Source organism: Giraffa tippelskirchi, chromosome 2, assembly GCF_054371585.1.
Source record: "Giraffa tippelskirchi isolate mGirTip1 chromosome 2, T2T-mGirTip1v1.2.pri, whole genome shotgun sequence".
Taxonomy (NCBI): domain Eukaryota; kingdom Metazoa; phylum Chordata; class Mammalia; order Artiodactyla; family Giraffidae; genus Giraffa; species Giraffa tippelskirchi.
The window spans coordinates 110,196,474-110,208,699 of NC_137276.1; the positions used below are offsets into that span (position 1 = coordinate 110,196,474).

General features: G+C 40.6%; 1 protein-coding gene across 50 annotated transcripts in view; it reads left to right on the top strand.

The window, feature by feature from the left end:
• The window catches only part of PCBP3 (poly(rC) binding protein 3), a 221,450-nt gene that overhangs the window by 71,142 nt on the left and 138,082 nt on the right, over positions 1–12,226 (top strand). For 28 of the 50 annotated variants that reach the window (XR_014078046.1, XR_014078045.1, XR_014078048.1 and 25 more), the window contains exon 2: positions 10,764–10,800. The exons of the other annotated variants lie outside the window; for them this stretch is intronic. The gene's annotated coding sequence lies outside the window, so the exon portion shown is untranslated. The remainder of the gene's footprint in view (positions 1–10,763; positions 10,801–12,226) is intronic. 50 annotated transcript variants of the gene reach the window in all.

The following is a 12,226-nucleotide window of genomic DNA, read 5'->3' on the forward strand; positions in this document are numbered from 1 at the left end:
TTTCGATTTTATTGGCACTTAGTTTACCATAGCAGTCTCTTGTGATCTTTTGTATTCCTGTGGTGTTAGTTGTAACTTCTCTAATTTCATTTCTGATCTTACATATTTGGGCTCTTCTCTTTTTTTTTCCTTGATGAGTCTGTCTAAAGGTTTATCAATTATGTTTACCTTTTCAAAGCACCAGCTCTTAGTTTCATTTATCATTCATCTTTTCTTTTTTTTTTTAATCTCTACTTCATTTATGTCTGCCCCAAGCTTTATTATTTCTTTCCTTCTAATAGTTTTGAATTATATGTGTTCTTTTTCTACTTCTTTTAGGTATAAGGTCAGGTTGTTTATTTCAGCTTTTTCTTGCTTCTTGGGGTAAATTTGCATCGCTGTAAACGTCTCTCTTCTAGATTCTTCCATTGAAATGTCTGTATATCATCTATATATATAGATAGAGATGATATAGTATATGGCGGAGAAGGCAATGGCACCCCACTCCAGTACTCTTGCCTGGAGAATCCCACAGATGGAGGAGCCTGGTAGGCTGCAGTCCATGGGGTTGCTAAGAGTCAGACATGACTGAGCGACTTCACTTTCCCTTTTCACTTTCATGCACTGGAGAAGGAAATGGCAACCCACTCCAGTGTTCTTGCCTGGAGAATCCCAGCGATGGGGGAGCCTGGTGGGCTGCCGTCTATGGGGTCGCACAGAGTCGGACACGACTGAAGCGACTTAGCAGCAGCAGCAGCAGCAGATATAGTATATAGTATACACTATAGTGTATAGTATAGTATATCTATAGTATAGTATATCATCTATATCTATCTTTATTCAGAGATAGATATTATCTATATCTATCTCTATTGATGAGATAGATATATCTCTATATACTATATCATCTATGTCTTCATCTATGTCTATCTCTATTCAGATTTTGTATTTTTTTCCTTGAGTCAACTCGTCAATTTCAGGCTCTCTGCTACCTCCTGCCTCAGTCATAGAAACAAAAAGAAACAGGAAAGGACGTTTTTTCCTTTTGTGAAAAGTAGTGTTAGAGGCTAAAATCTTGACTCTGGAGCTGCACATGGGTATTTGTGGTACCCCTGAGTTCACACTGATTCCATCCCAATTTAATTCATTTATTACTAGGTTATTAAAAATGTTTAATTCTAATATTAAAACACATGAATTTCATATTTTCTACAATAGATTTACTTAAATTTGTTGAATCTTTGGTCATAAATTAGTTGTGTGTCCTTTTTATAATTCTCACGGATTTCATTGACTCTCATCTAGTTGCTTTGCTGGTGATTTTTGAGCAGGTGGTTTACAAAAAGAGCACAGATACCAACAAACATGAAAAGGTGCCAGGCCTCCATATTAGTGGATAAATGCATGCACCTCATTCTCTGACCCTCTTGCTGGCATATATGTTGAGAAGGTTTATACAAAGGAGTTTTGGCAAGGAATCACAGAGATCAGACTCTGAGACGTCACTGTTTTGTGTCTCAGAAAGTGACTGAAGGTGACAAGTTTCTGGAAAACTCTTTGTTCTTGTGTATCACAAGCTTTAAAACCATCAGGCACTTGGCTTAAAATTCTGCTCTTAAGAACTTATCTTCAACAATCAGATAAGCATTACATTTATGTACAGAGGATGTTCATTATATCATTAATTTACATAAATAACAATTGGAAGCAGCCCAAATGCCCAATAATAGATGATTTAGTAAATCAGTTATTGGACTTATACACACAATAGACTATTAGGCAGCAATTAATGTTTATAGGAATGATTCATAACATGGAAAAATGAGCCCAGAATATGAAGTCAAAACACAGGTAAAAACAGCATATTTGACAAAAAATAAAGGTGTATGTGTATGTGTATTTTAAAGGCCTCGAGGAGGTACAACCAAAGAGTTATATTGTCTGTTTCTGAGAACTGGGATCATTGCTAAAACCTGTTTTCATACATTTCTGAATTTTCTAAATTTTCTGAAGTGAACATACGTTGCTTTTATACTCATAGGAGAAACTATATATAAATAAATAAATAAATAAATAAATAAATAAATAAATATATATATATATATATATATATATATATTGCCCTGTTGTTTTTGGCTGTCCTAGGTCTTCATTGCAGTGTGCAGGCTCTCTAGTTGTGGCATGAGGCTTAGTTTCCCCATGGCATATGGGATCTTAGTTCCCCAGCCAGGGATCCAACCCATGTCCCCTGCATTGGGGACACTGGACCACCAGGGAAGTCCTTTTTTTTTTTTTTTAAATTAGAGAAGAATTATGTGAAAATTAGCCTGATCTTTGATACACAGAAGCATTGTTCTAGGCATACAAGCAATACAAGTAATTTCAAATAATAGATGTTTGATTTTCAGAGACATGTTTCTTTGAATTTCAATAAATAGCTGTTGTTGTTTAGTCACTCAGTCATGTCCAACTCTTTTGTGACCCCATGAACTGCAGTGTGCCAGGATCCTATGTCCATGGGATTTCATAGGCAAGAATACTGGAGTGAATTGCCATTTCCTTCTCCAGGGGATCTTCCAGATGCAGGGACTGAACCCACGTTTCATGCATTAACAAGAGGATTCTTACTGCTGAGCCACTAGGGAAGCCCCTCAATAAACAGTTTAAAAGCTATAACAAGCTGTTGTGAACATTTTCTGCAAATATTACAGACACAGATGTATTATATTGTTCTCAAAGCATATATATTCTGTCTCATTTAAAAACACGTGAGTGTTACAATGAGAAACTACCAGAAGAAAATAGTCTCTACTGCTGTCATTGCTTTTGTTTGGGAATTGGAGATGCTTTTAAATATTGGGTTGGCCAAAGGTTCATTCAGGATGTTATGGAAAAACACGAACGAACCTTTTGGCCAACCCACTGTATTTCTTGTGCTTTTCTGCACTTCCTGAGTTTTCCACACAGAGAGCAAGCATGTGTCCTGCAAGGATCTGCAGCTGTTGTTGTGAAGAGCAGGGCTGAGCGCACGGCCTCTGTCCCTACCAGGACTTGCTGTCGCCTGGCACGTGCTCTCCCGGGAGGCCCAGGGCAGGGGCCTGCAGGACTCACTCTCAACCACTGATGGAAGTGCTTATATTTGGGGAACTGTTGTCTAGAAAGTCTAGTAGATGTGTTTTAGGCAACTTCAATACCTTGGTGAGAGGCCAGGCAGATTTCTTGGGTCTGATTCTTGTAGTGAGAGTGACCCACTCAGAAAAGTGAAATAGTAAAAATTGTCGTTTAAAATTTTAATTTAATAAGTCCATATGCTGAGATTGAAACAAAATCCTTTTATAAATTCTTGCTTGTTAGTAGTGAGTGAAGTCCATCAACATAACTTAAAAAGACTGAAATGTGGGCGTGCACATCTATATTCACATACATTGAGTGTGATCTTTCATAAATAGGAAAATAAAACAAAAATTATCTCATCTCAGGATATGAGTGGGTGCTGTGAGCATAATACTGACCTTCTAAGCAGAGGACAGTTGCAATCAAGGATATCTGGACAAGTTAAAAACCTGCTCTCCCAGGCAAGGGAGTGTGCCTGGAGTGGCATGCAGGACAATGCTGGGCTAGAGATCAGCATTTTGGGGTCTTGGCTTCTGGTTCCTTGGTGATTATGTCACCAACATGCATTGGCCTCAAGATGCTATTTTTTGAGGTGGAGGAGTAAAGAAGTTCAACCCCCTGCCACCTCCTTCTCTTTTCTGCTGAGACCATCACCAGGAGTGTAATTACTTGGACACAGTAATTGCACTGGTGGATTCTATGATAGAAATGGAGCTGAGTCATCCTTGCCCGTCCTCCCCCTAGAAGCTCTTTTAAACTCTAGTTACCCCATCTTCATGTTGGCACTGCAGGGCTCTGAATGTGCTCTGTTGGAGGGGGTGAGTTAAGGAGACACTCCATCCCCCAAACTGGGAGAATTCAGTCCACTAGAAGTCATATCTTTGCTATGGCTGATTTAGTTTTGGGTAAAAGCAGTGGCATTTGCTCCTCTTCCTTTATTGAGATCTCTCTTGGTGTGAGTTCCCATTTAGCAAAAATAGGAACCATGAGCAGATTCCTAGGATCTGCAGTTCCAAGAGTGTCCCACTGTGAAACCACCAGCATTACTAGAGTCATCATCATGGAGAAAGAGTATTTGTGGCTATAGACGGGGTGGGCTCACTTGGGGCAGTGAGTGTAGTCCTCCTGGGGAGGAAACTGTGGCCAGAGCTGCCTGAATGCAGTGCTCTTGCCCCAGGCCTCTGCTATGTGCCTACCCTGCTCACCTCCCCAGAGTCCCGTGCTTCCCCGTTCTGTGTTTCGCAAGCTGCTGGGAACTCTTAATCCAACCTGGGCTGCCTGACCCTGGTGCACTGTCTCCCTCTGGGAGGTTGGTCTCTGTTTCTACTTCTTTCACTTTGGCATTCAGGATTTGGAAAAGTGTCTCCACGTGACCTGCACGCATGCTCCACTCCTGTTCTGTGTTCTGGCTGGTCTGGCTGGTGTGCTTTCTTCTTTTCTCACCAGCCCATCTTTCTGAGTCCTTATTTGCCATCCACATACTTTATCTGGTGAAGGAATAGATCAAATATTTTGCCCATTTAAAAAATTAAGTTGTTTTCTTATTGAGTTTGAGAGTTCTTTATATATTCTGGGTACAGTCCCTAATGGAGTACATGTTTTACAAATATTTTCTCCTATTTGTAGCTTGACTTCTCCTTTTTATGTGTATTTTGAAAATCAAAGGTTTAACATTTTCATGACATCCCACTTATCAGTTTTTTCTTTTTATAAAAGACATCATGTTTTTTATATCATACTCATGAATTCTTTGTAAAACTGGAGGTCTGTTTTTATTCTTATTTCTCTTATTCTTTCCTTTGGAAGCTTTATATTATGGCTATTATATCTAAGTCTATGACATATTTTTGAATTAATTTTATATCCATAGGACTGGAAAAGGTCAGTTTTCATTCCAGTCCCAAAGAAGGGCAATGCCAAAGAATGTTCAAACTACCACACAATTGCACTCATCTCACACGCTAGCAAAGTAATGCTCAAAATTCACCAAGCGAGGCTTCAACAGTACATGAACTGAGAACTTCCAGATGTATACACTGGATTTAGAAAAGGCAGAGGACCCAGAGATCAAATTGCCAACATCTGTTTGATCATAGTGAAAGCAAGGGAATTTCAGAAAAACATCTACTTCTGCTTCATTGACTACGCTAAAGCTTTTGACTGTGTGGATCGTAACAAACTGGAAAATTCTTCAAGAGATGGGAATACCAGATGACCTTATCTGCCTGTTTAGCCTGCTCTCACTTTGAAATCACATTGAATTGATAGATGAGTTTGGTGCAGTTGACATCCTGTTGGATAGAAGTGTTGAGAGGGGATGTTCTTGCTTTGTCCTTGATCTTAGAGGAAAGTGTTTAGTCTTTTGCCCATATGTGTGATGTTATGTGTAGGTTTTTACTGGAGGTCCTTTATCAGGTTCATAAAGTGCTCTTATTCCAAATTTGCTCTTATTCCAAGTTTGCTCTTATTCCAAATATTTTTTTTCATGAGTGGTATTGAATTTTGTCAAACGCTTTTTCTGCATCTTTGAAGTCCTTGTATAGTTTTTCTTTTTTTCTGTTTATATGGTCCGTAAATAATTTCAGGCATACCTCCGAGATACTATGAGTTTGATTTCAGACCACAGCAATAAAGTGAATATTGAAATAAAAAGTCACATGAATTTTTTTTGTTTCCCTGTGCATATATGTTATGCTTACAGTATGTTGTTCTTGTTCAGTTGCCCAGTCATTTCCGACTCTTTGTGACCCCGTGGACTGCAGCATGCCAGGCCTCCCTGTTCCTCACCACCTCCCAAAGTTTGCCCAAGCTCATGTCCATTGCATCAGTGATGCCATCCAGCCATCTCATCCTCTGATGTCCCCTTCTCCTTCTGCCTTCAGTCTTTCCCAGCATCAGGGACTTTTCCAGTGAGTGAGCTGTTCACATCAGATGACCAAAATACTGGAGCTTCAGCTTACTTAATGTTTACACTATGCTCTAGTCTATTATGTGTGCAATAGCATTATGTCTAAAAAACAATGTACCCCTTAATTTGAAAATATTTTATTGCTCAAAAATGTTAATCATCATCTGAACCTTCAGCAAGTGGTAATCTTTGTATTGGTGGAGGGTTTGAAATATTGCATGAATTACCAAAATGTGACACAGACACATGAAGTGAGCCAACACTATCGGAAAAAATGTCACTGATAGACTTACTTAATGCAGGGTTGCACAAACTTTCAATTTGTTAAAAAAAAAAAAACAGTATCTGAAGAACAGTAAAGTGAAGCACAATAAAATGAGGTTGCCTGTACATTGGTTTTTTTTGGTTTTTGTGTGTTTTTTTTTGGTATAGAATCAGTTGTTTTTCTAGATAGAAATCCACTTTGTTGTGATATATTTTTTATATTGTATGATTACATATGCTAAATGTAAGAGTTTTGCATCTATATATATGAGGAATATTGGTTTACTTATAGTGTCTTTTTTTTGGTTTTGGTATCAAGTTAACTCTTGCCTGACAAAAGGATTTGTCTAGTGGTTTCTTACGTTCCATCTTCAGGACAAGTTAGTAAGAAATTGCTATTATTTATTCCTTGAGTATTTCTTCCATTGAAGCCATCTGGATTGGCTCTTTTATTGGTAGGAAGATTTTTAATTTGAATACTTATAGAGTTATCTGATCTTTCTTGAGTCAGTTTTGATAGCTTTATTTTTCTAAGAATTCCATTTAAGCTGTTAAATTTATTGACATGCAGTAGTTTCTCACATTCCCTTATTATATTTATTTTCTTTCTACTGAAGTGAAATTCATGTAATGCATAATTAATCATTAGAAAGTGTACAGTTCAGTGAATTCAGCAGTACTGAGCAACCACCACTCAGTTTTAGACTTTTCAAAGTCTGAGACTTTTTTATCACCCCAGAGGAACACCCTATCCCCATTAAATAATTACTCTCCATATTCCTTGTTCCCCATAACCTGGAAACTGCTAATCCTCTTTCTATCTCTGTGGATTTACCTATTCTGGGTATTTCATGTAAATGGAATTATACAGTATGTGACCTCTTTGACTGAGCATAATGTTTTCAAAGTTCATCTGAGTTGTAGCATGTATCAGCACTTCACTGCTTTTTATGGTCACAGAATATTCCATTGTTTGGACATATTAATATTAGTTTATTCATTTGTTGATGGGCATTTGGGTTGTTTCCACATTTTGGCTACTGTGAATAACGATGCTTTGAACAAGTGTCTGTTTGATTCTCTCTTTTAGTTCTTTTGGATATATACCTAAGAATAGAATGGCCAAGTCATATGATAATTCTGTGTTTTGCTTTTTGAGGAACTGGTAAACTGTTTTCCATATAGGCTGCACAATTTTACATTCTCACCAGTGATATATGAAGGTGCTTGTTTCTCTAGGTCCTCCCCAATACTTGGATGTATATTGGGTTGTTACTGCATGGAGTGCTCTATAAATACCAGTTATGTGATATTGGGCTTGTTTGATAGTGTTGTTGTTTCTGTATCTTTTACTAATCTTCTGTCTGGTTGTTTTGATCCCTGTATTATTATGTAATGCCTTTTTTTTTTTTTTTACTTCTGATAATATTCTTTGCACTGAAACCTCATTTTTCTGATGTTAATATAGCCATTCCAACTTCCTTTTGATTAGGGTTAGAGTGGTACATCTTTTTCCATCCTTTTTATTTTAATCTATTTGTATATTTATTTTTAAAGTGGGTTTCTTATAAATATTGTAGTGAGGTCCTGTTTTTTTTATCCAATCTTAAAAATTTCTGTATTCTAACTAGGTTGTTTTAGACCATTTATACATAACAAGGGACTTCCCAGGTAGCGCTAGTGGTAAAGAACCCGCCTGCCAGTGCAGGAGATGTAACAGATGCAGGTTCAATCCTTGGGTCAGGAAGATACCCTGGAGGAGGTCACGGCAACCCACTCCAGTATTCTTGCCTGGAGAATCCCATGGACAAAGGAGCCTGGTGGGCTACAGTCCATAGGGTCACAAAGAATTGGACACGGCTGAAACAACTTAGCACATACTTAATATGACTATTGATATGATTGAACTTAAATTTATAATTTTGCTATTGGTTTTCTATTGGTCCCATGTGCTATTAGGTCCTCTTGTCCTCTTTTTTTGACTTATTTTGTGTCAAGTACTATTTATGATGAATTGTGTCACCTTTACTAGTTTATTAGCTATATCACTACTTTGTTTTTATTAGTTTCTTTGGGATTCATTGTGTATATCCTTAGCTTATCACTGTCTGTCTTCAAATAATATACTAGTTCACTTATAGTATAAAACCCAACAGCAATATACTTCCATCTCACTTCTCCTGACCTTTATGTTACTGTGTCATGACATTTTACTTCTACACTGCTCTAAACCACACAATACATTGTCATTATTTTTGCTTTATATAGTCCATTATCTTTTAAAACAATCATATAAATTAAGAAGAAAGTCTTTTATATTTATTCATTAATTTTATTCCCAGTGCTTTGCATTTCTTTGTGTAGATCTAGATTTTCATCTGATGTAATTTTTCTTTTGTATGATGAACTTACTTTAATATTACTTGTAGTTCAGAAGTGTCGGTGATGAATTATTTTAGCTTTTGTTTATTGGGAAAAAATCTTCATTTTGCTTTTGTATTTGAAAGTTATTTTCACTATTTATAGTTTTTCATGTTGATAGCTTTTTCCTTCATTACTTTGAGATGTTATTTCATTGACTTCTGGCTTGCATTGTTTCTGGGAAGTCCTTGTCCACCATGTCTGTATTTGTTCCTCTGTACATACGTTTTTTTTCCTCTGGTTGCTTTGAAGATTTTCTCTTTGGGTAAGTCAATTATGATACACCTTGATTTTATTTCCTTCATGTTGTCTTCTGCTTGGGGATTGTTGACCTTGAATTTATGGATTCATAATTTTCATCAATTTTTGAAAAAAAATGTCATATTTTTAAAATACATTTTGTCCCATCCTGTTCTCCACCACTGTCCCGAGTGTTCCAATACACAAATATTTCTGTGTTTTTAGGGAAGAGGGAATCTTTCCCCGTGTTTCATTTTAGATCATTTCTGTCTTCACAGACTGTTTTGTCTGCTCACTGGCTAATCTTTCCCTTCCTAGTGTCTAATGTGATGTTAATGCCATCTAGTGTATTTTTCATTTCAGATGTATTTTTTATCTCTATATGTTTAATTTTGGTCTTTTTAAAAATGCTTTTCATGTCTCTCCTACACGCTATGCTTTCCTCTATCTTCTTGAACACGTACAATGTGTTTATAGTAGCCGTTTTAGGGACTGCATGTGCTAATTATTTCCTGGGTAATTTCTGGTTCCTTTTCTTATTGATCAACTATCCTCCATATGAGATATATTCTCATGCCTCTTTGCATCCCTGGTATTTTTTAAATGAACAAAAGACATCATGATTGTATGTTGTTGGGTTATGCATTCTTTTAATTACTTTAGATTTTCCTCTTGAAATGGACTTGTTGCTTGGAAAGTTTAGCCCCTTTGGTGGCTTGCTATTGAGCACTGTCAGGCAGAACCTAGTTGTCTGTGCTCTCCCAAATGCCTGGCCCAGTAGTCCCCATGTCGAAGGTTCCCTGGCCCAGTTGGTGGGAGTGAGGTCCACTCCTGAGGCTGCGCCAGTGATGGCGACACTTTGTCCTGCTTCTTGCTGTCGCGTGTTCCCTGGCCTCAGTCACACGGGTTGACCAGTGTCCTGGTGAACAGTCAGGTGCACCCCCATTGGTCTCCAGAGCATGTCTTAGCTCTCTCCTTTCTGGTCTTCCACCCTGCTGGTTCTCGCTGCTGTCGCCTCCTTGAACCTCAGTTGTTTCCTCACCTCAAGACTCCCCTGACTCTGCCTGGGTCCCCCTTCTGGCACCATGGCCTCGAAACCTCCCTGACTGTCGGCTGCGCAGCCAGCATGCATCCCATGTGTTTCCCCCTTAGGCTCCTTGTTCTGTGCTGCCTGTTGTCCCACTGCTGAGCACCTTTGTCTCATGTCTTCTGTGTGTTTCTTCATTGTTTGAGGCTGGAGAGTCCACCTGGTTCCTCCTCTCTGTCATGCTGGAAGTGGATGTCTCCTGAGTTCCCCTGGCCTGCAGTCCTCCCTGGATGGACGCTTCAGGGCTGCCCAGAGGAGGCCCAGGCAGAGCTGTTTACCTGCTGTGAAGTCTGCATGGGCCGGGCTCCAAGGTTCTGCTGTCCAGGCACAGCATTCTTCAACTTGGAGCTGAAACCATGTGGGTGGGCATTGGGGTGGGGGGTCCTGTCTGCACCTCACTGTGCTCTTCTCCTTGCTGCTCCCCACAGACCTCAAGGGCTGTAGGAGTCAGTGCCACCCAGACTTCCACCAGGGTTAGGACTGTGGGCCAGGGTTCAGGGGAGACCACGCTCTGAGTGCTTACTGGTGTCTTTCAAGTTCCAGACTCAGTTTAGAATCCAACCATCTTTCACGGAATTCTTTTTCTTGGAGACTATCTTTGGCCTTCTAAATAACTGACTCATGGCTTTTAAATGCTTTTAAAGCATTTATTTCATTTGATAAAGTTTGATATCTAAGACGACAGAGCATTCTTTGGGTTATTTTCTACCATGATTTCCAGTTATAATAATTTTTTTAACCTGTTTACAGGGCTGCCTACAGAGGGAAGCTCTTCACATGGTTCCATGTAAGTAGCACTTCTTGTGATGCCTTTGGAGAGGTATGTCTTTAAATTGAGTGATTCTTTCCATATCAGTTGAGTTGTGAAGTCTTGCTTGCATATGAAGCCATGTGTCTTGCTGACTCTCCTTGTGGCCTGGCCTCAAGTCACACGAGGGCCCCAACACAGGTCAGGTGCGACGCCCTGTCAGTGGTGTGTGTCATTTCCGTCTGGTTTCTGGAGAACCAGTATGTAAAAAGAGGTAGTTTCCTCCTTTCCTAAAAACCTTCTTCTTCAGAGTCACCCTGACTACACTGTCCAGCAGGGGCCTGAGAACCAGTTGTTAGCCTGGGCTGAGCAGACAGTGCCTTCATCCCAGGTTCCAGCAGTGACAAGTGTGCTCTGCGGCTGTCATGGTGTCATGTCCAGGCCCCAAGGACACCTCTTTGTGGCTGTGACTCCAGTTTTGCAAAACTACCTTGAAAGGATTCCTTTTAGATTTATCCCTTAGATGCCTTCATTTTTCTAAAAGTTTTCAGTGGCCTTGTTGGGAAGGCTGCTGTGGTCATGCTGGCAGCTGCTCTGTGCTGGTTCTGCTCCTCCGAGCCCCTCGCCCTGCCCTGTGGGACAGTGCTGTCCTTCTGTTCACTTTCCCAGGCTTAGGAGGCAACATCACTGGTCACTGTGCTCATCGGTGGTGAGATGGGGCTCTGAGCTGAGGCTTCTGACCTCATGAGCTCACATCCACTCATATCCAGCGATGGCAGGATAACTGGGAGCTGCCTTGATGACAGAGTGTGGGCTCCAGACTTGGTATCTGCCCTTCTCAGTGACCTTCACCACAGCCCCGAGTGGTCCTGAGCTCACCCGATCAGGATCAGCACTAGAGCGCCACTGTGACCTTCTGGGGCCTGCCAGCAATAGCCCCCTCAGGAGACATGAGAGACAGGGGCAAGGAGTCAGAGAGCACGTGCAAACGGGGGCTTTGGGCTGGTGGGTAACCAGATGGACAATATTTGAGGAGAACAGTTCTTAGGTAACAGATTGCTTGAGCAAAGACTTTGATGCATTTGTTCAGCAAATATTGACAGAATGCTTGTGATGGGCTGGGCATGCTTCTGGAATCACAGCCTTCTTTATTACATCCTCGTGGGGCCTATAAAACATATGAGTAATAAGTGTGCCGGGTGGTGACGCTTGCTGGGGACGAACAGAGAAGAACTGGGGTCTGGAGGCACTGTCAGAGTAGCCCTGGGAAGGGGCATCTGAGCAGAGCCTTGGAGGAGGCATCAGAGCCGGCCCTGTGGGTGGTGGAGGGGGAAGGGCTCCAGGCCTAAGGGAGCAGAGAGCGCGAAGAGGGCGGGGCCGGGAGGAGGGCGGGGCCGGGAGGAGGGCGGGGCCGGGAGGAGGGCGGGGCCGGGAGGAGGGCGGGGCCGGGAGGAGGGCGGGGCCG